Raw genomic sequence first — 22,335 nt, forward strand, 5'->3', positions numbered from 1 at the left:
TCCATAACAATGGTGCTCAAAGCATGCATTAGTTAATCTTTATTAAAGCTGCTATAACATGCCAATCTTCCTGCTGTTTAATCTAGGTATTTATTACAGTCAATCTGTTGAGTACTTAAAGTAGATCATTGGTTTGAGAGTCATTCTCAATGTCACATTAAGTTAAGATGCCTACAGGATTGACTATTTCCCATGGAAAGCTGGTTTTGAAGAGCACATTAGCAATTAACAGATCTTGCCAGTGTTTATATACTGGGAAACTGGATGAATGAAGGGCATGGTCCAGTCCAGGTTAAGTACTTTTAACCTGTTGATTTAAATGGATTAGTTAGCATTTGTTTTAATCTCTGGTTTTGGAATCAATGGGATTTTAGATTGTATGTGGATCATACTTGCTGTTATGAATCTAATTGTTAAAATTACTGAAATCTAGTTTGCAATTTGGGAGTAATCACACAATATATGGAATTTCATTGGCTCTTTCATATAGAAATAATTAGAACTTTAAAGGGCCTAACTTTGGCTGGATTGTGCTCCAGTTTTTTGGTTGGAAACATTTCTCAAAGTAAATATCAAGTCATCTATGAATATATAGATTTTTTTCAGTGGAAAAGGTACTATTGTGGATAGGAACCTGAATTCTAAGTTGTTGTAGCCAGACACATGAGGGGAACTGGATGATTCACATAACCATTTCATGACAGTCACTGGAAGGACTTATTGTGACTTTTTGCAGTTTTAGCTCCATAATGTTGCTTCAGCTCCCTTGTTGAATTACACATTAAGCCCAGTTTTGGTTTTTTATATACTGGGAGAGGGATTTTAATGATGTACCAAGAATTGAATTTAACCTGTGGCCAGCTCTGTATTGACTGAAGCCCTCGACTGAAGTCAGCATAGGCTAGTCTTTCCAACAGCTGTGTAAATTGGCACTTACTAACAGCACTGTGGATTTTTCATTATAGTGTAACTTCAGACTTGTGAGTGGATAATGCAGTATTAAAATCTTGTAAACAATTTCTTGTATTTCAGCAGAAACTGTTGATTGTATACCTTATCTTATATATAATAAAAAGGTAAGGTTGCCATCATGCAGCAGTTTGTTTGGTGACTGACAGGTGGTGCCACAAGGTACAGCATGACAACAGCCTACTGAAAGCTGCTGGGCCATTACTGCAGTGTTGGAGGGTGAGGAGAAGGGAAGCAAAGGGGAAGATGGAGGCAGGTGGCTCAGGTGAGCCACAGACAACTAACTTTAATGGGAAGGAGTAGTGGATTTGGCAGAGAAGATGGTGGGTTGGGGGCTGGGGATAGGCAGGATTACTGAGTGAAGTGAGCAGGGACACAGCACTAGGTTAATCACAATCTGAATAGGTGCACTGAAATTAATGGACATGTCTACCACAGATCCATTAATTTAAGTGTGCCTGCTGTAAGTAGAGTATAGTTGGATACAATCCTGTTGCAATGTGGCAGTTTTCACACAGTGCCCAGTAACGTGTTTTATCAAAGCAAGTGATATGTATATGGAACAATGGGTGGGGGTTTTATTAATTAATGAGAGAGAGTGCTTATGGTGTTTTTCTGGATAGGTATAAAGCTGCTTTTCAAAATAATTTCATGTGGAATTGTGATATTACTTCTAACAATGTTTGTTTTACATTACTGGTTGTTAAGGTAAAGGTAAAGGTACCCCTGCCCGTACGGGCCAGTCGTGTCTGACTCTAGGGTTGTGCGCCCATCTCACTTAAGAGGCCAGGGGCCAGCGCTGTCCGGAGACACTTCCGGGTCACGTGGCCAGCGTGACAAAGCTGCTCTGGCGAGCCAGCACCAGCGCAGCACACGGAAACGCCGTTTACCTTCCCGCTATAAAGCGATACCTATTTATCTACTTGCACTTAGGGGTGCTTTCAAACTGCTAGGTGGGCAGGAGCTGGGACCGAAAGATGGGAGCTCACCCCGCTGCGGGGATTCGAACTGCTGACCATACGATCGGCAAGTCCTAGGCACTGAGGTTTTACCCACAGCGCCACCCGCGTCCCGTTGGTTGTTACTCTAGCTTAATTAGCCATGGTGTTCTATTTTGATTTTCAAGAAAAAAGATAGGAGATCTGTTCATCCAGTCCTGCCATCCAGTCCTGCCATTAAAATATATTATTATTTAATGCGAAGTTATTTCAAATATTTGTGCTTAGTTTAGATTATTGAAACAGTTGGTACATTATGGAAGAGGGTACAGATTCCTTTTATCAATGATTCCTAAGTAGCATACCATGCATTGGTTATACATAATTTAGTTGTACATGGGAGTAGACTGTAACATGAATTTTCTTCCAATTTTCTTTTATTGCATGTGTAATGAATTAGTGAAATATGTTTGGTGACATTTCTAGGAATAACATTTTAAACACAAAAATACTGTAAAAGAATGAAACATAATATATTTGTTATATTAATTTCTAATGTGTTCTGGCTGCCATGACTGATATTGTCTGTCTCAAACCATATTTTTGTGAAAATAGCATTGCATTCAGGCCTGACTATCCTTTGTTTTGTTTGTTTTGTATTGTATTGATTCCATACCAGTCAACTATGTTTAGAAGCCTTTCTCATGCAACACTTCCTGGTTAAGTAGTCATTAGCTTCTACTGGGCAAATGATCTCTTTGCCACAATTGGATGTCATGGAAAAACCACAACTTGAATCTTCAACTGGCTTCACTGACTTTACATAGTCTGTGGTAGATGAGAGAGCCAGGTGGGCACTGCATTGCAGAGAGGATGCCTAGGGACAACTGTATTAATTCCCTGTTCCAGCTCAGGGTTCAAAACCTCTGAGCTAATGAATTTCCCACCCACACTGTTCCATTCAACATAGAGTAGATGCACCCTCCCTCCCCCTCCCTATCATCCCTTGAATGCAGGTTCCTGTAAACAGGCATGGCCAAACTTGGCCCTCCAGATGTTTTGGGACTACAATTCCGATCATCCCTAGCTAACAGGACCAGTGGTCAGGGATGATGGGAATTTAGTTCCAAAATATCTGGAGGGCCAAGTTTGGCTATGCATAACATCTTCTATATGTAAGATGTTAGAAACCTGATTTCCAGGTCCCAACCTTTTTTTATGTGAACTGCCTGTCATTCACTTTCTGACCAGCAGTCTTGGTGGAGCAGGGAATATATTTGAGCCCCATGCTGAGTGATACTCCTTCACGGTTCATTGCATATTCAAACAGCTGTTGGGCTTGATAAATCAAGTCAGGTTTATTTCAAAGCAGCCTTGTCATTTTATAATTGCTTTTACAGTCCTAAATATGCTACTATCAATTAAGGTTGATTTCAGAACAAACTCATCATTTTATGATAAGCTTTTGCAGCCCCACAAAAGTATTATATTTAGATAATAAACATACAAGTAATATAGATATACATAAATAGATATATACATATTACATGTTAAAAGAATGTTTTGTGATTGTTTTGAATAAATCTGGAAAGTTTTACTGCAAATGATTAGACCAGTGGTTCCCAGCTGGTGGTCTGTGGACCCTAGAGGATCGACATAACCCACCCAAGGGATCAGTGCACCATTCACATAACAATCAGTCTGCAGAAATTTGTTATGAAACTCAAATTGATTCTAATGCGCTTGATATTTTGGTATTATTGGTTGTTTTCTTGCAATATTTTCCAAAATGATGTAACTTTACTATGCTGATTCATTCAGCAAGATTAAAAACATCCCCTGGAAGCTCAGGAGCCTAATACAACTGTAACTTGTTTAATTCAAACTCGCCGTTACTGCGTTATGAATAACGTAGATTAACAAGTCAGCAGGCAGTGAATACCAGAAGATTGATTACCTCTTAAATCTCTCGTATAACAAGAAATCTTGTGTATTAAGTAACACAAACTGTTCACTAGTTGATAAATTGCATTCTAATAAATTCTCAATCAACCATATGCAGTACCTTCCTACTATAAGGACTAGTTTAGAATGCACAGAATATTTTGTTGCTTATCTTAAGAGTTTGCATTCCCGCCCCCTGTTTGTTTGTGTACCTCTTGTGTTTTTCAGGGCATATGGTTTATTTCCTATTCTATTTTCAGCATATGGGGTCCCTTTACCTTATTCTTGGGAGTAGAGTTTTAAATTTTTGCAAGAAGTTCCTAGGTAATTTAATATCAAATGCAGTGTATTTTTAGGATTTGGTGTAGTTGAATAGAAGTAATAGAATTGTATTTGTATTTTTAAAAACCATTTCAGACTTTTTAAAATATGTCCGAGCTAGACTTTTGGAATGTTGAGAGGTGCTGCTTGTGGATGACATCAAATAGCCATAGGCTGGTGTATATGTTTCTGCAAAAGACAAAAAAAGATTGTGTTATATATGTTCGCCATCTTGCATTACTCACATATTTTCACTTATCTGTTTGTCATTTTAAGTGCTCTTGGCCAGTACTGTGGCAGTTATAGCCCCACACTCATCTGGTAGGATGCACAAAGCAGTTAGAGTCAGTGGCGGAGGTCTGTACCTTTCAATGTGTTCTAACTGGAACAACCCTTCCAATTTCTCTGCCTCAATTTGACCAGATGTGGAAATGGTCCTCTCAGTGGATGGCAACTGCCTTTTTTAAATCCCCAAGCATTCCCTCAGAATGATGAGAGGACTTCCAAGATTGTTTGTTTGTTTGTAGTTGCTGCTAGCTTCGACAAGAAGTGGCGCTAGCTTTATTCAACAACTGGGAGAAGTGAAGAAAAGAAATGTGAGCTTGAAGTTTCAGTTTCAGGGGACCTTTTGCTCTCTCCACATTGCAAGCTGCAAGTTTTCTATAGCAAACATTTTGCTCAGGTGTAGTGGCATAAAATCTTGAAGAACACTTTCAGTTTCAAAGTCTTTAGCTTTATTGGCTACATAACCAGATGGTGAAAAGAAACAATGCAATAATCAGCCTTACCTCATAGCCTAGACTCAGAAATAAAGGTTCCACAAATTTCTTCTCTCCTCTGTGTCTTGTTAAAGTGTCAAAGGAAATGCCTGTTTTTGTTAGGTCCACTTGTCAAGGCTTTATTTCAGATTTATTGGTAGGAATTTAGTATTCTGGGGCTTGCCCTTTAACCAATTGAAGGGGAATAATGCAGTAGCTGAACACATGTTGCTTATATTCAACCAGTTGTAGCTCATTTATGGAAAGAAATAATGTACAACTTATGAATTCTTGAAACTTTGACAAGCTATTGCTAGACACACAGTTGGTTTTGTCCAAGAGTAAACATTCACTAATTTGTTTACCTTTAGGAAGTTTTCAAAAATAGGAAAGCCACACATTGTTTTATCATGTAATTTTAAGTGTGTAGCCTTATAGCTAGCAACATTTAGCAGAGATTTATTCAGCCTGTGTACTCACCATACATGTAAAGCTTATTATTTTCCCTATCTTTGGAAATGTAGGGTAATAGGAATTGTCGCTCTGTGAGGGTAAACTACAATTCCCAAGATTCTTTGGAGGAAGCCATGTGCTTTAAATATACAATGGTGCCTTGGGTTACATACGCGTCAAGTTACATACGCTTCAGGTTACAGACTCCGCTAACCCAGAAATAGTGCTTCAGGTTAAGAACTTTGCTTCAGGATGAGAACAGAAATCGTGCTCCGGCAGTGCGGCGGCAGCAGGAGGCCCCATTAGCTAAAGTGGTGCTTCAGGTTAAGAATATTTTCAGGTTAAGAACGGACCTCCGGAACGAATTAAGTACTTAACCCGAGGTACCACTGTACAGCCTTACTCTTTGGGTAGCATCTTAACTAATGAAGGGTTCTGGAGTACTCTAAACCAGAGATGTCTAACAGGTCGATCACAATCTAATGGTTGATCATGGGGCGTCCCTACAAAAAGCTCAACAACAACTTTGGGTCTCCCTGGTTAGTAGTTCTTTATTTTTAGTTGAATTTATTTCAATCTAACCTAGTGCTTAGGATCACATTCTGAAGAGCTGTGAGAGTGCTAGGACCGTATTCAGCTGTACTCATGAGATTGGGTGGGCGCACAGAGCTGTCCTCCTGACAGTGCTGTCACTGCTGCTTACCAGGATGCAACCAATTCCATGTGCTTGTCAATGTGTTGACACAGACCCAACATCTTTGCCACTGTGCATTGTCCCAGGAAGTGGTAGTGATGCCATGATTGTGACAGTCGTGGCTTCAAGACACTTGATGTGTTTATTTACCTGATCCTATGCATTTGTATTTTGGACTAAAGGATAGGAATATGGCTTTGGGCCAACTACTGAGTCCCCATTATTATAATGATTTCTCTTGAAAAACTGCATATTAATGCTCATTATTGCATTGTTTTTTCAAGGCTTTTGGGAGAAAGGGATATTTTTAAAGAGGTAATATCAGTACCAGATTCCTTTATATCAAGTGCTTAATAGATTCCATAGAACTGACTTTATCTGACATAACTATGGAAATGTGTGCAGCTGCTTTCTCAGTTAAGAGTATCTATTTTTGACATTGAAGTGATTAACCAGACCTGGCTTTTGTCAGGTCAAGTGGCAGAAACAGAGAACCTTATCACCTTTTCTTTGTTGACAGCATATCATTATCCATGGTAGGTCATAGGGGGATACATAGATAGTTGTGGTATTTAAATACCTAGATAGTGCCATAGCTTTTGGATTTCTATTTTTAATTTTACTCAGTCATGGCTGCTATCGAGGCCCAAGTAAAGAAATGGGCTGGGGGAATATATGAAAAAAAACATTAGAAGGTTTGAAAGGTCACAAACAGGTATATTTAGGTTACTTACTAACAAGCTTTTTGAAACATACAAAGGTACTGGGTATGTAAAGCTTTGAAAACTAGTTAGTGATGTGTAGAAAGCTGTATTTTATATATTTTAGAATGTGATGAACTTTAACTCTCCCTGCTCCCGCATTTTTCCTGGTCTTCAATTTAGAATGCAAATGTTATTTGTCAGCGTGTACTACATTCAGGTTAATCTTAATCATGGAAACAACATTTATGCGCTTGTATATGATAACATCCCCACCCCCGATAAACCCAGTGAAGGCTAAAAGAATGGAACACTAGTTTGTACATCGAACTTTAATGAAAAAGATTCTGAATGTGAGATATCTAATCAAATGTTTGTTTGTGTTACCCAGGACAAACAAATTAAACAATAGTTGCAACAGTAGATCAAAAGCCACATTACTCATTAAAGAGTATGAATATACAAAATGTGTTCTGTAAGCCAAAAATTGAGCTGAATAACTGTGCATGTACTCTAAATCGGCTTATTTTAGGTAGTGGCTAACAAAATGGTATTAAACTTCTTGGAGGACATATTTTAAAATGTTAGCCTTAATATAACTCTGTATGCTTCATTTATGCGGACAGCAACTGTATAAATTTGCTGAAATAATAATGCCTCATTCTAAAGGAAATGTCTAACTTACAACTGTAACTAGAAGGTACTACCAAAACAATATGCCAAAATTAATTGCATGATATGTACCGAGAAAGGAAAGAAAATAATGCCAAATTAATATATTTATTTTTAATAAATTTTGGCAGTTGACTTTATATATTTTATCAAGTTGCAGAAATCCTAAACAAAAGATATTATTGCTTTTGGTTCTGCGATGAGGTTGTAGTGAAGAGAGATGGATTAGAGTTTTTAATAATCTGATATACATGCTGGCCTAATAATTCATAGATTCAGGCCTTAAATATGCTACTAAAGAGTTTCTGGAAGCAGTTGGCTCATAGTCTCTGGATTCAGGAGAAACAAGTTATCTGTATTTAAATCAGACTCTTGTGATAAGTGAGTGAAGCTCCTTTTGCTTTAGAACATTATTATTATTTTTTAGTATTTTAACCAGCACTCTCCGAAACTTTTTTTCTTTTATAGCCTAATCCTAACCGTAGTTACTTGCAAGTAAGTGTTGTTGATTTCAAGAAGACTGGGTGTCCAGTAAGGCTGCAACACTATGCATACATTTACTTTCAAAGCATGCATAGCTACAGCACAATCCTATATTTAAGGTTACAAGCTTAGATATAAATATTAAAGTACCACTGAAGACAATTGGATACATAAACTGTGTACAATGAATATGGGAGAAAGCTGTACTTATAAAAGGGAGATGTGTGTACAAGTTAATTGTTGTAAAGAAACAGACCAACAAATACATTACTTTTTGAAAGCTGATAAATTGGATTTGTTACACTTTGCTACATTGGAACTAGGCAGTCTGGATTCTTCAGATTTATTCTGTCTCTGCTGTTTCTTCCTTCACTGAGAGCTGTGCCAAACAGGTTTCCAAGATGTATATAATGTGGGTGCTTAAAGTTGTGCGTCTATATTTTATTTTAGGCACTTTACTCATTTACTGCAGGAAATATTTGTATAACAGTGGAATTTCTTGCTGCAATTATATGGGTTAGCACTGCCCTGATTTTTTTTATTTTGTAAACAACTAAAAGGGGGAAAATAACAAACAATTTGAAAAGTATGAGTGGAAACAGTTTTTAAAATAGGCATGCTTTCCCCTTTGGATTTGTATTACAAATCACATCCTCAGTACTGTTCCAATAAAATACTGTTAGTTTCAGTTGACCTCTATTGGAATAATCATCAGGGGACACTAAGAGGTAAAGTATGGCTCAAGCTCACCAAGTGAGCTACATGGATGAGCAGAGATTTAAAGCTGTTTTTTCCTAGTGCTTGTTAAATGTTCTAACCGCAGCATCACTCTGGTTCTTCAAACTGGGACAAGCAGCAGCAGCACATGTGAATGCGGCTGATGACCGAATATGTGATTGTGTTGAATAGCTGGAATTACCCTTATATGGTTTGGAGGCTTGAAATCTGAACAAATACATTGATGAATTATTATTAGTTTACTGATAAAATACCATGGTTCTATGCCTTGCCTTCCTGTTCACTTGTTAGAATACGTTAATGTGTGTCAGCTGTTTAAGTTAAGATACTTCACTCATGTACTTTCAAAGATCACTACTATAACTTAAACCAAAGAAAACACAGGTGCAGAGATCATAAATAAGATTGCACATGTGCTAGTCATTCCATGTAATGAACTAGTTAATTATACACTTCTCTAGTTGTAACTGAATATATCTAAACCAGGCTCATGTTTATGGATAGCAATGAGTGATATTTCATATGAGATTTCTTGATGAGTTTACCGTATCGCCTATCCGACTCTCTTCCTCAAAATCTGCTTCCTTAGTTTTGTGCCTGACCAAAGCTGCAGCCTCTTTGGTGGCTCAATGACAGCTAAGGTTCAGTTTTCACTTGAATGTAAACTGGCATCTCTTTTGATCTTGATTTGAAATAGTGCTTTGATCATGTTTTATGTCATTAAAATATCTATTTGATTTTAAGAATAATGGATATCATTGTTTTCAAAGCATTAATAGTAAAGTAAATACATCTGACTAGGGAACACATTTATGATAGAAAACATAAGTTTCTGTGTTCAGATTAGAAAGTTGAGCCCACATCAGTAGGAGTGATGGATTTTCAATTTTTTGGAGTATTGAGAGGTGTCAGTATCAGACAAAATTGATGCCATAGCTAATCATAAAGACTAATGGTGGGAAATGAATTAACTTCTGTTCTTAATAGACAGTTCTTCATAAATTGGAAAAGGAGCGAGGAATACGTAACTGGAATACATAACAGTTAAAGTTTTTGCTATTTTTGTTTTGTGGTTAAAACAGCTTCGGAACTTTTGACAACTCAAAGTTTTTTATTTCCAACACTCACAAATGTTCAGATTTTGGAATTATGTACAGTTGTCTTAGAATAACATTCATGTATCATTTTGTCAAAATACTGTAACAAATGTAGAGAATGCAATCCAAGGAGAAATAATAACTTGTGACATGTTTAATATTAAAATTTAAATACAAAATATATATTTTAATATAAGATATAACTGACATTGTTGATAACTAGTTCCTCAGTGAGATTACCAAATGCAGAGTCCTATGTGCTCGTAAAGGCATTGGTGGCTAGGTGCATAGTTTTGCTAGCTTTTCTATCCTGTATCATAAGCAATGTGTGCCTTGAGAATCCATCTTCTGTAACAGTTATGCGAGTCATATTCTTATACAAAAGAGCAAGAGAAGAACTCCAGGGTGAGCATCCAGTAGCTCTCTTACTGCATTGCTTTGTGCTTACCAGGATTGTTTCATACTTAAAATTGTTTTCTGCTTAGCACTATCATACAGCTCAGCACACTCAGAAACCAGAAAGTACCTAGTTAAACTATGGAATTCTCTACCACAAGTTGTGATGATGACCACTGACTTAGATGGCTTAAAGAGGGGATTAAGACGTTCCTCTTGGAAAATAGGACAGATATATAATGGAGAATAAGGCTTTCAGTGGCTACTAGTCAATGTCTATGCCTGCAGTCCTGGAAGTGCTATGCCTCTGAATAAAGGTAAAAGGTAAAGGACCCCTGGACAGTTAAGTCCAGTCGAAGGCAACTATGGGGTTGCAGCGCTCATCTCGCTTTCAGGCCGAGGGAGCCGGTGTTTGTCCACAGACAGCTTTCCGGGTTATGTGGTCAGCATGACTAAACCACTTCTGGCACAACAGGACACCGTGACGGAAACCAGAGCGCATGGAAACACCGGTTACCTTCTCTCTGTAGGAGTACCTATTTATCTACTTGCACTGGATTTCTTTCAAACTGCTAGGTTGGCAGGAGCTGGGACAGAGCAACAGGAGCTCATCCTGTTGTGCAGATTCAAACCACCAACCTTCCGATTGGCAAGCCCAAGAGGCTCAGTGGTTTAGACCACAGTGCCACCAGTGAAGGACAGCAAGACTGACTGAACTTTTGCTGGGAGGTGAAAATCCATACCACAATGTTATTACTTACCCCACTTTCAATGAATGAAATTTCAGGTGTAGACCTTTTTGGGGGGCTACTTGGCATTTTGCCTTTGCTTCCACATTCTTCAGGAGACTCCTAATAGTAGACAGCAGCTTGAACATTGTCTTGATATAGTTTATGTGAACCAGGTTCACACTCTCACTGGCTATGAGGAAGGGTGCAGTAATCCAGGGATTCGTAACCTGTGATCCTTCAGATGCTGATCAACTCCCAAGTACCATCATCCCTAGCCACTATGATCAGTGGTCAGGGATGATGAGAGTGTTGTCCAGCATCGTCTGGAGGACCACATGTTCCTCATCTCTGCAGTAACTTAAGTGAAAATGTATGAAAGAGGAATCACAATGCCATGCTCTTGTTTTTAATAGGTTCTTAAGAATAGGTTCTTAAGTTTCTCTCCATTGAACTTGCTCTGGTAAGCTAGTGGTGGTAATCAGAAAGAGACCAGTCAAACCAAAAATAATTTGGAATTTTTTATTAAAATCAGGGCACAGAAATGATGAAAGTATACAGACTGAGCTATAACTGAAATATTACAATAAAATAAACATATGAATGAAAAACAAGAGCAATTTGTAAATGGAAAGCAATATTAGATTTTCAAATAAAAATAATTAACCAAAGAGCTACAAAATTGCATCCTATTAAAATGGCCACGAGTTCATCTATGTTCAATTCACCCACTCCCCCTCTTCCCCGACCCCCTTCTTTGGATTGTTCTGTCCATCTAATTTGATCAGTATAGGAACTTTGTGAAAATGCAGATTCCTTAAACTAGGTTAGCTTTGGAAATATTTATTGCTAAACATGGTACCTTCAGAATTTAAAAAAATAATCCACTAACAATGTTTCTTATATTTCTATGCAAAATGCCATTTATATTTATATTTATATTTATATTTATATTTTCAGCTTGAGTTTTTATAATCACAAAATGTTCAAAAAATTGCAGTGGTTTTAAAATATACAGTACTTTGTGTTCTTTAATAAGAAAACTGAATCCTTTACCAATATTTGAGATATATAATCAGATACAATCTCTAGCATATAGTAGCAGTTAACTATCACAAGGAATCTGATAAGAAAAAAGCTCTGTAAATGCAGAGATAAATACCGTTAATATAAAATATGCTATAATTAAAGATCTAATAATATTATAAATTTGGTGTTAATTGTATGCTTGTCCGATATATATGAGAACTAAGGTGTATACTAGGGAAAGACTGCTCTCTGAAGGTGTATGACAGAAAGAGTTTGCTGTTGCTCAGCTGTGCCAGTAATTTCATATGCTCCTAGGAGTCACTCCATTTTTATTCCAGGAGTATGATACATCGTCTGGACATAAGCTGGCATTATGCATATGTTTGCCAAGTCACGCACAGTGGAAGCAATAAGCAAGTGTTGAAGTTGGATTTTGTTGTTGTATGTGACTTGTTCTCAACCTATGCTTTGGATTGTATATCATTTTTTGGTCAGCCGTCTATTACCACCATATAACAAAATGTAAACCGTCAAATATATTAATATTCTAGAGGTTTTAATCCCATGGAAAAGTCCAAGTGAAGGGTACATAATTTCCCCCCCCAACTTCAACAAAAGGTTTGTGGCTTTGTTGATAATTTTTATGAAGTGTGAAGAATATGGTATACAAGATTGTATTCTTCAAAAATCTGAAGGACAAGAAGAAAAAGTTTTGTTATGGAAAGTACCTCCCCACTTTTCTCACTTTCTTGGGAATATGGAGTTTTCTCAAAGCACATCAAAGTGAATCTCCTACTTGAAACATTTTCTCCAGAGCGGGATTCCCATGTGTGCTATGCCTGCGTGACTGGCCATTCCTATCATGTTCTGTTGTAGTAATATTGCAACCCTTCCAGCAGGAAGGGAGATGGTGGATTCAGAACAGCTGTCTTGTTTGATAAATGTCTCTCTGTGGAATAACCCAGGCTTTGACACTTCTGTTATTCCTTCCTGATAATCTGAAAATCTACTATGCTAGTTTTGCCCCAGGCCTCTCTCTTTGGAATGTCAAACCAAACTGTGTTTCATTTGCTGGCCCTTGCATTATGAGCTTGGATGGGTTGAAACTGCTAAGTTTCAAGGCCACCCCAGTAGTTCAGAAAACTCTACATTCACTGGTTATATTTCCAAGAGATATGATTAGAAGCAGCAGGTTATATTTCACAAAAAGTTTTTATGCTTTTTCTCATATTATAAAATAGGAGAAAATGGTGATACACCTTTTTTTTTTTTAGAATGCTTACATGAAAACATTCTCCTATCACTGTCATAATGTCACTAATCTGCTTTATTCTTTATATTGCCTGTGCATTATTTTGCAGAATGTCTCATGAGTAAGGAAAAAACTCTGGCTATGATGGTTTAATTGCACCATTCCCTTGTGTGATAGAGTTTGTCACACAGCCATTGTGTCATTGGATGTTCCCAGGATGTGGAACAATAAAAATGAGAGTTGATCTTATGAGGAGTAGAGTGGGCATCCAGATCCAAGGAAATGGGACACTGCCTACTCTGTTGCTCTTGATAGTGAAAGTGGTGTGGATGAGAGTTCTCTATCTTCACCCTCTGTCCTGTCATTTGCAATGGAAGGAGGAACTAGACATAGAAGAGGAACTGGAGTCTGGAAAATGTTCTCACCAACACCATTTACGTGTTTTCTACTTGGAAATTTTGACAGGACCCTTTCTGACAAGGTGATTAAGCTAGCCCAATGGTGTGGTGAGGGGAAAGGGCAATATAGAGACACCATACATTTTTTGAGTTGTTTGAGGCAGGTAAGTTCAAAGTGTGAACAGGCCCATGGGTCTTTTTCAAAGACTGTTGTGTCTGGGGAAGAGACAATGTTGATGTTTCCTTCTGGCCTCTTCACCTTAAGTTTTTTGGTACATCTCTTGGCCTGAAGTGTTGCTTGCAGAGTGCCAACAGAATTCTCTGGACCTTGTACACTGTATGTGGCTTGTGTCCTTTGACTAATCTCCAGAGGAGGACACAGATTTGTATAAAAATTGCATTTGTTTTGTGTCATATCCAAATTAGTGTCCTCATTTGCAGGTGGCCCAAAAATAAACCAGAGGCTACAGAAAACGAGTCAGAAAGAATGTGAATGGGTGAAACTTTCCCCATAATTGTATTTCCATACTAGAAAAGGCTTACCCTACTGAATTTCTGCCTACCACACAGCTGCTAAAGGCACAAGAACCTTGTTTTCTTCCAGTGCCAACCCCAAACTAAAACCTAGGCTGCAATCCCAGGGAGTAAGTCCAATTTAACACATATATTTACTTCTAAGTAGATATGTATTCCATTGCACTGTAAGTTAACTATGTAGGGAATTCTTAATGCTTGCCTGCCGTTCAGCTCCTGGGCAGCAAGACGCTTGTCTAAGCCTCTTTGCAAAGTTTTCACATTTTGCGCTTAGTGTTTGTGGGTGAGAGTTGATACTTTTTAACATTCACCTGCACATACTGTGTAGTTTTATTGACAAAAATAACTGTTAGGTATTACCTGGCCACCAGATGAACCTCATACAGGAAAGATGCATCAAAGTTGCTGGGGGGGGGGGAGGAAGGACAAACTATGAAGATTCCAAGGAGTAGAAAACATGACAGAAGCAGGAAAAGTGTGCTAAAAAGATAGGGGAAAGCAGCACCTCTTTTGGACCATACGCATCTGCCAGTTGACTCATTGACTAAAAACACTGAAGAGCAGAAGCAACCAGGCAACTCAGATCTCGCTTAGGAGGTACCTGCACATTTTGCTTCATAATTTTCTAGGAGGGCTAGAGATGTGTGTGTGTTTAAAAAAAAGAAATATCAGAGATCGGGGCCCTGTTTGATGTTGTTTACTTCAGGAAAAATGACTGTGCAGTAGTCTTCAGCATTGTGATATCTTTTATCCAGTTATAAAAGGAGATTGAAGTTGAATCTAAGCTTCGGCTAAGGGAAGCAAAAGGGTAGTGAACAAGAATAATCAAGGAAATAATTTTATGATTTAGAGAAACCATTGAAAATAGAGCATTCTGAATTTTGAATGTGACAGAAATATATATTTAGACCTGTTTGTGTAAGAGAAGCCATGGCATTGATTCAGAAATTATAGTAAACAGTCACCCATAATGCATAATGCAGTATTACATTAATTATAGCGTGAGCAGTAGGAATGCTGAAGTGTGACTGTCTAATTGCCACACATTCCTGATTTTAAAAGATTAATCTTTCATATTAAACTTTTCTATCAGGCATCTATTCTCAAATTTGGATCTGTGCTTTTTCTTTGTGCTTCCCTTGTACAGATGGTGGTGTTTAATTTCCCAAATAATTTGTCTACTGTTTTAGTAATGCCCTGTGGGTTTTTTTGTGTGTGTATTGTAAACACAGCAGCTGTACAAAACTGTAAATCTCAAAAAGAGCAGTCCATCTATACATTTCTGTAGCAAATAGATGCAATAAATGTTGGGAAGTTTTTCAGTTGGCCAGAAAAAGTTATATGTGATTTTTATAACGCTCTGTAATAAACAACTCTCACTTGAAATAAATAATGCAACATAGAAGTGATAAGCCATATTGTTAAAATGTTTATTTTGCCACTTTTACTATGCTCGATTTAACAGCCAATAAACACTTTAGTTGATTTCATTACTATATAGTCAAGATTATACTTTTCTAAATTCTGTTTTACATTTTTAATTTTGTGATTAAAATAAATAAAAATAACTGTTTGGTATATATTTACCCTGGGAAGAATATAAATGTAGGAATACTCTCTCTCTCTCTCTCTCTCTCTGTGTGTGTGTGTGTGTGTGTGTGTGTGTGTACACATACAAATGACGGATGACAGAACAGAATAAAATCTTAGACACACATACGAATCAATATAGATGCCACTGGAAAATAGTTTTGCATGGCAGTGCTCTGTGTGAGGATTATGAGTATGTTTCTTTGTACTTTTTGGAGCTGAAGAGCTCCATGTTTCTTATCATTATATGAATTCAAACGTTAAAACTCCATGCTCTGAAAACTCACCTCCGCAGGAAAGCATGACAATAGTATGAATGACTGAAGTTATCTGTGTGAAGACAGGATTTCCATACCATCTGCCCTCCTACCTGCCTCCATGATATGCTGTGCTTTCTACCAGCTTTCGTTGGTATGCCACGACAGTGGTAGCCTGACAGTGGTAGCCTGGCCGCAATGATCAATGCCATGGTAACCTCTGGATTTGACTACTGAAATATGTTATAGCGTATGAGGGACGACCTTTGGAAACTGCAGTTAGTACAAAATACAACTTGCAATATCTAATGTTAACTAACTGGATGAGTATTTTTATGTTTTGTTGGGAATTCACCACTAAGGTATTCTTTTAAAATATATGCAGGTATAGTCATGTTGCAAGTTGTTTTCGACTTTTTAAAATATTCTGTTTTAATTTTGTAACCCACCCTGGGACCTTAGAGTGAAGGGCTGTTAAAAAAATTAGTAACAATAATAATATCTGTGTTCTATAGGAAAATGCCACAGATAGTTACCAAATAATACATGAGTTTCTGGGGATCTCTAGCCATTTCTGTGTGTCTGACACTGTAGCCTTATATCACTATTCTGGCAGTAGTTATGCTACTCATGGTATACTTGAAATGTTAACTCCTTCCAGGAGTTTATGTGATTAGACATGGGCATAGCCAGGATTTTCGTTACGGGGGCAGAACAAGCTGTTAGTTAAGAATTTCTATTTATTTACTTGATTTGGGGGATAGCTTCTCTCCCACCCCCTTTTGGCTACGCCCATGTGACTAGATCCCATTGTAGTAATATAAACCAGACTGCACAGAAAATGCAAAATGAAGCTAAAAGCTAAATGTTTGTGGCATTCCTTGCTATGCAGGAAAATATTCATGTATTTTATGTTTATTCTGAAATATTCATGCATTTATTTTTAACCTAATTGATAAATCCCTTACAGATTAAATTCTGTGCTTTTATTAAAAGTATAAAGAATATTGTGTAGCTTTCATCAGGGATCCTGGTACAGTATAAACAACCTGCTTACCAAGGGCCCCTTTTTGTCCCAGTATTGCTGGGGGTGGACAGTAGACAGTCAGAGAGTTCTGTAGTTTGTGTAGTTTGTGCAGCCCCGCGATGACACAGTCTAGCCACTGCTTGGCTGTGCTGCAGCTTAGCCTCCACCAGGGGAACAAACAGGTGCACCCTCTGATTTCCCCAAGGCGTGACTGTGGCATGTACTAGATGGAGAACCTATCCCATCTAGTCTACTTCTAAGCAATAAATTTAGATGACCAATTAGACCTCAGCTAGTGCCAGTTTCACTGTCCTGTGCTCCTTCTCTCATCTTACACTGTTTATCAGTTACCTTGCTATGGACACATGCTAGCTGTCAGTTGATGGGTCTGGGAAGGAATTTTACCCGCAATCGCATTTGGCCTAGTGAGCGGTTTTGCCTTGTCAATATAAAATGTATTTAGTTATTGGTTCAATTTTGGTGTTACCTGTTTTTGTCACAACTGTTCAGGTTGGTGTTCAAAACATGGGGCAGGATTCATAGCAGAGCGTAAGTGGAGTCGGTTCTCCAGATTCCACTGGGAAATCACTTTAAGGAGTCCTGGGAGTGTACATTCAAGGTCTAGCACAGGTCAGGTGCTGGCATGACTGTTTCATCCCAAGTTGGCATGAATCGTCACAGTATTGGTTGTCTTCAATTTGCCTTCCACTCCTTAAGATTTCCCTAGATTGGGTAATGGGACCGACATAAATACTGTGATTAGTTTTTACCCACCTATCATTTCAGTGTTGTTCTTGCTTTTCCACTGTGGCCGACTCACACTGTGGAGCACAATCCCAATTAGACATGTAAGAGCATGGGTAGGCAAACTAAGGCCCGGGGGCCGGATCTAGCCCTATTGCCTTCTAAATCCGGCCCGTGGATGGTCCAGGAATCAGCGTGTTTTTACATGAGTAGAATGGGTCCTTTTATTTAAAATGCATCTCTGGGTTATTTGTGGGGCATAGAAATTAGTTCTTTCTTTCTTTCTTTCTTTCTTTCTTTCAAAATATAGTCTGCCCCCCCCCCCAAGGTCAGAGGGACAGTGGACTGGCCCCCTGCTGAAGAAGTTTGCTGACCCCTGTGTAAGAGGAAGGGAAAGAGTAACTGCCCCAGATTTAATACTGAAAAGACACTGTTAATCTATAACCTGCTTCTTAACTCAGTTAATCTACATCTGTATGACCAAAACCAAAAATTAGAAAGTCAGTCAGGGCAGTTGAAGACCTCTAGCCATGAGAGGGACTCTCTACACTTCGAAAAGCATAATGCCCCATTAGCAATGCAATGCTTGCTAAGCATTCATATCTGGGAGATTTGATATGGCTTAGCACATAAGCTGAGTTCTGCCCCAAGGCAGTCTCAGCAACTCTACTTGATTAGAGATTACTGCCTCCCTTCTTTGTTTTTTCTTGCCACTGCCCCATCTGTTGGAAGGATAAGGGGTAAGGAGGGCATTTAGAGTTCTGGGAGAAAAGGGAACTGGAGAAAAATAGTGTGGGGAAGGAGCAGGTAGACATGGTGATGTGTGCATGGAAGAGAGAGCATTAAAGGACACTCCTTCTGCCATTTTCGATTCACTTACACTGTGTGCCTGTGTGTATTGTGTAATGTGTAGGTATGCCCATTTGTACATTTGTGTGCACATGAATGTGAGAGCATGTGCGCACGCGCATACACACGTGCATGACTGTGTGTGTATGTTTAGTCGTTTAGTCGTGTCCGACTCTTCATGACCCTCATGGACCAGAGCATGCCAGGCACTCCTGTCTTCCACTGCCTCCTGCAGTTCGGTCAAACTCATGTTGGTAGCTCATGTGTGCGTGTGTGTGCGCGCGCGTGCATGCATGCATGCATGCAGTGGAGGAGAGAGAGGATTCATCCTTCTGTCCCTTCCCTAATGTAGCACATAGCATAAAATAAGCTTTGCACTTAGAGTTTTATTACCCTAAAGGTTCTCTTGTTGATGGATTCATACCAGGCTCATTCCAGCACTCCCAGCTACACCATATCTTGGAGTGAAAGATCATGTGATTCAGATGAGGTCAGTAGCTGCTGTTGACAGATATGTGGGCCAGTGCCCTGGCTGGATATCACAGCAGTCTCCACAGGATTGCGTCTGCTGTTCTCAGATCACTTGATTATAAAGAATGAGGCTTGACAAATGTTTCTTTGTGTGGAAATTATTTGGATTATTGGTCATTGTTCAGTCCTGAAGATTATAGCACATATGAGTAACACTATCTAGAGTAAAAACTACTGATTATTTTTTAGAGAGACAGCTTGTCTCAGTGAAAGCGAGGATGTTGCTTTACATGTGCAGTACACTGCAAGATTCTACAGGGAGTGTAGGAGGGATAAAAAAATTCAACGGGAAATGTGAAGATTACTGATGTAGGTGTAGACTAAGGGCCATTTCACTTGTGATGGGGAGGCAAAACTGGATTCTCCAGTCAAATGTATACCAAATAAAGAACTGGAGCCAATTACAGCTCCATGATGAGTGTACCTGAATGAGTGTACCTTGATGAGTGTACCTGTATGTATCTCTAGACATATGTTTGTCACAACCATACTTTACAAATCTGGGTGTGAACAGGTCAGGCGTAACTAAAAGGGGATGTTGTGGTAAACTTTTTTCTTATGTAGGAAGTGGATAGTTTTTCATTGGAAGCCATTAAAGGTATTAACAAGTGAAGTGCTATGGATTAACAAGCATGTTTTCTATTCCTTTGCTCACATTAAAGATTGTAATGTTGGGAATGGGAACATGTTATTTATGTTTGCACATTGATAGCCTTGCATAAAGTATCAGATTAACCTCAGTACCTCAGCATCTCAAAAGCACAGGGTTATTCCTTGTTCTTTGCTGGACTGGAAGTCTCCCTGCTAATACATGTCTTTTTTAAAAGTAGAGGACACTTACTTTTCAAAGTGACAGACCTGTAAGTTTTATACAGTGCCTGCTGTTCAGATGTAAATTAGTTCCCTTTTGCATCTGTTTTCTGTGAACAGTTTGCTGTTCCAGGTTATTTATATCCTGTAATATTTGCCAAATATATGATGTAATTTCCTAACTTGTGGCATCATGATTAGTTGCCAGTGGTCTTGTGCTTCAGAAATAGCATGAATGAAATACAGACTTTACACATCTTCAAAACTATCCATTCCTGTCCAATTTTTCCTCCTTTTTTACCCATTTATCTGGGCCATCCAACAGTCAGATATCTAGAATACTTTACCAGGTTAGATAGATAGATAGATAGATAGATAGATAGATAGATAGATAGATATTAGAAATACCCAATGTATCTTGATTTTAGCAACCCAAACCTGCCAAAAGTGGCCAGATACACCACATGTCACAGTCATGCATTTTGGGGAGTCTAAAAGTCCTGTGGTTTGAATACAGAAGAGCAGCTTTAAACCCAATGCTGTTATAAAAACAATAATGTTATGGTTTATTGCTATGTGGCGTGTGCACAGTAGGTCAGGCTGATTGGTAACCCCAGGGCTTCCCGTGAAACCTCTGGGATTGACAGCCACAGCTTGATAACGATGACAGATGGAAATCTGCTGTGTCTGCAAGCGATCACACCCAACAGATTTTAAGGCTGTAGCACTGTGAAAATCGTTCAGAGAGCAAAGCCAAGTCTTCAGTCCCTGGATCAGTTAAAATTCAGAGAAATTAGTACTCTTAATAATGATAGGCGTGCAAAGTTATCCCATAAGACAGATGATCATTTAAATTAGTTTGTTTCTGGAGTTTTCTTGGGGTGTACCTGTATTTCTTTTGCTTTCTGTTCTTTGTTCAGGCATGATTTCCCTATGCAGGAATTACTTAATTTTTTTCCTAATTCTGCCTGGACACATGGTTAGTAATCCCTTCCATATCAGTACCAGTTTCCTGTGGTCACTGGCTTAATTCCATTTTCCAGGGGAAAGATTTCCGTTTTTCTTTATGTTCTGTGTGCTGCTATGCTGTGTTACAGTGTTTGTTAATAGTTGATAATTAAAAATATAACTTGGATTCACTCTTTTTATTTATTTGAATGAAAAAAACACATATATTACCCTTCTGTTTCAAAAACTCTTAGGGAAAATAACATATATTAATAAAACAAATGAATTTTTCAAAATTATAGAAATCAGCAGAGCACCGAAAAATAAGCACTAGCAAACAAAAGAACATATTTCAGAACTATAAGAAGAGCCCTCCTGGGTTAGCCCAAAGGCCAGGCTGTTTCCCCATAGAGGTCAGCCAGATGTCTCTGGGAAACGTGCAAGCGGGACATGAAGGTAATAGTCCTTTCCCAAAGTTGTCTCCTTCATCATGGAGGTAGGATATAGTCATCATGGCTAATAGTCATTGACAGCCTTATCCTCCATTAATTTATTGAATCCCCTTTTAAAGCAGTCGAAGTTCATCATTGTCAATTTCACTCTTAGATAAGTACAGTACCTTTTTTTGTCTGTTCACAATCTTCCACTATTCTATTCCACTTCATTGGATGATCCCAGATTTTAGTATTATGAGAATGGAAGAAGTGTAGTTGTACTACAGTGCTGTAAAAAGGACTTGTGATATTGTCAGTTCTCTTTTCAGTCCCTTCGGTAGTAATCCATAGCATGAAATTTGCCTTTTTCACAGCTGCCATATACTGGTTTGGCATTTTCGTTGTGTTAACCACCATGACCCCAATATCTTTTTCTCTCATCAGTCACTGCCCCATCAATGTATATGTGAAGTCAGGACTTTGTACCCCAGTGAGTCTCGCATTACATTTAAAAGTATACAATGTTAACTTAAGTGTACATTCCTTCTGTTGTCCAGTCAGATGTCAAGGATCTTTGTGAATGCTGCATAAAAAGCTGTACTCTCACACAGGTTGAAAAGGAAAGGAAAAGTCCAGGGAAAGGAAAAACCCAGAGAGTCCAGCAAGTGGGAGTCTCTTGTCCAAATAATTTTCTGCCAACTGCATATTAGTGGGTTTTCCTATTGGAAAGCTTCCATCTGTTCAAGCTTTCCATGACAACCTGAGCAGCATCTATATGAAGATGCCCTGCAGTGCTAATGTGGGAGCTCAGTCAACTCTTACCCAAAATTTCAAGCCTGGTGTCCTGTAGACAATAGCCATTGGATATTATTTTCAGCCATAAACCAATAGAAGCCGTGGGCAGTATCCAAAGAAGTACTTCTGTTAGCAGAAGGTATTCTGAATGCTGAGTGGAATTTCTCCTCCCTCTCACTACTAACCCCCCAAAATCTGTTCAGGGGCTTTCCCAATCCTCTGGAGGAGATTTGGAGAGGGCACTC

The 22,335-nt window shown here is 38.5% G+C and overlaps 1 protein-coding gene across 9 annotated transcripts in view; it reads left to right on the top strand.

Annotated features, from left to right (window-relative positions):
* RBM20 (RNA binding motif protein 20) overlaps positions 1–22,335 on the top strand; it is a 110,643-nt gene that overhangs the window by 29,051 nt on the left and 59,257 nt on the right. Inside the window, exon 1 of one of the 9 annotated variants that reach the window (XM_077930228.1) lies at positions 6,662–6,792. The exons of the other annotated variants lie outside the window; for them this stretch is intronic. The gene's annotated coding sequence lies outside the window, so the exon portion shown is untranslated. Of the gene's footprint in view, positions 1–6,661; positions 6,793–22,335 lie in introns of those variants that run through there. 9 annotated transcript variants of the gene reach the window in all.

This window comes from Podarcis muralis, chromosome 6 (assembly GCF_964188315.1).
Source record: "Podarcis muralis chromosome 6, rPodMur119.hap1.1, whole genome shotgun sequence".
NCBI classification, from domain to species: domain Eukaryota; kingdom Metazoa; phylum Chordata; class Lepidosauria; order Squamata; family Lacertidae; genus Podarcis; species Podarcis muralis.